The 1,952-nt window shown below is 40.3% G+C and overlaps 1 long non-coding RNA gene across 1 annotated transcript in view; it reads left to right on the plus strand.

Moving 5' to 3' along the window:
• LOC107184821 overlaps window positions 1-196 on the plus strand; it is a 753-nt gene extending 557 nt beyond the window's left edge. The window contains exon 2 of the long non-coding RNA XR_001515732.1: window positions 108-196. This is a non-coding gene — a long non-coding RNA (uncharacterized LOC107184821). The remainder of the gene's footprint in view (window positions 1-107) is intronic.
• The last annotated feature ends 1,756 nt before the right edge of the window (window positions 197-1,952 follow it).

Consider the following 1,952-nt stretch of genomic DNA (forward strand, 5'->3'; position numbering starts at 1 on the left):
CGGCGCCGGACACCGCCGGGCGTCCTCCAGCTGGCAGGCCGGACGCCCCACGGTCAGGTGCGACCACACGCCAAAGCCAAAATGTGTTCACACTCTCGCCCCTCCAGGCTTGACACCCAGAAGGACAGTAGTCACCGTGATGGGAATGAAACCGCTTGGAGCGAGAGGGTAAATAAAGAGTCTGTGATCGATGCAATCGGAGTTCTATTACTCCTTAAAGAGACAGCGCCCGCGAATTCTAGGGGGTCCCCTATTGCTTATTAAGACGGAGGAGGGAGATTTTGATCAAAGTGGAAGCAGCTTGCTAGTCTTTAATGTGCGCAAAGGATCTAAGCCTCTGGAGGGCAGATTTAAATTTACTTAATTACTATTTTTCACACAATGCCCCGCGTGATGTAAATATAGATTGTGGATAAAGGTGATGAATGAATTAAGTGAATGTTGTGCATCCACTTAATGTTTTTCTATTCTAATCTCATTTTTGTATGTTTTAGAACAACCAACTTATACAGCAGCATATCTAGCCTTTAGCAAGACGTAGGAACAAACTTTTTGTTTTGTTTAAATTATTAAGGCTACATAGTAGCTACAGTCATTTCTGCAGCAAGCTTCTTTACACATAATATCACTCGAACTTCAGCAACAGTATGCAGGTGATAGAGTTACAAAATGTTACCAAAGTTTACAAATTATAAACTTGATTCTTAGATATTTTATATATAATTGTCAAAAATCACAGAGACAGCTCTTCCAATTCCAAGTCCACATCTTTTGTACCCAGCCTCAAAGCATGAAGGACTCATCGGAAAATTACATACAAAATAAGAATTCTTGGCAGTATAAGATGGCATAATAGACCACAGCTGGTAAAATACATACTGTATGCAAATGAAAGGTATGCTACATAACTTAATTACAGTTTAACTGCTGAATGTGATAGAATTTAGTTTTAATGAATACTGTACTGAGCAATTAGGCAGATAGGAAATAGCTTTAGATTGCAGTGTTAGTTTAATTCTAATATAAATTTGTTGAATATCTGAGGAATAAAAAGGTGACTGAGATATCTTCCCTGCCCACTTAACAATCTAGGTTTCTGAGCCTCATATTTTAGCACACATTATGATGATTTAGGGGACCCCATTCCCAAAGATGCTGATTCATCATATGTGGGGTGGAATCAGAGTCGTTCAGATGTAATAAGCCCCTTAATGATTGCTATGGGCGTCTCAGCTGTGTACAATGAGAAACATTGCTCTAGTCTAGGAGGTGATGCATCAAGAGTGCTGATACCCGCAACTTGTCAGTGAAGTGGCAAGACTCAGCGTTGCTATTTATTCCCAATCTAGGTATGACTTTTTTATGGGGTGATAATCCCCTTATCATTGTAGGCTCACTACATGCCAGATACTCAGTACCTTACAAATTCTGACATTTAATCCTCATAATAATCTTATTATAGAGATGCTGTTATTGCCATTTCAATCTTATAGACAAGGAAATTGATGTGCAGAGACAGTGAGTTACTTGCCCTGTACACAGGAAGTGGCACAGCTGCCTCCAGATGTAATAAGTCCCTTAATGATTGCTATGGGCGTCTCAGCTGCGTACAATGAGAAACATTGCTTAGTAGGAGGTGATGCATCAAGAGTGCTGATACCTGCAACTTGTCAGCAAAGTGGCAAGACAGCTCTGCTATTTATTCCCAATCTAGGTATGACTTTTTTTTTTTAAGCCTTACATACTTAAAAATAATGCTGGATTCTGGTGGGAATATACAATGGCATGGCACTGTGGAAAACAGTTTGGCTGTTCCTAAAAATGTTAACTCCTAGGTATGTACCCACAGTGCTGAAAGGGGCTTGGAACAAATGCTTGCACACCAGTGCTTATAGCAGCCTTATTCACAATAGCCAAAAAGTGGAAACAACTCACATGTTTAACGGACGAGT

The sequence above is a fragment of the Myotis davidii genome, unplaced genomic scaffold (assembly GCF_000327345.1).
Source record: "Myotis davidii unplaced genomic scaffold, ASM32734v1 scaffold108, whole genome shotgun sequence".
NCBI lineage: Eukaryota > Metazoa > Chordata > Mammalia > Chiroptera > Vespertilionidae > Myotis > Myotis davidii.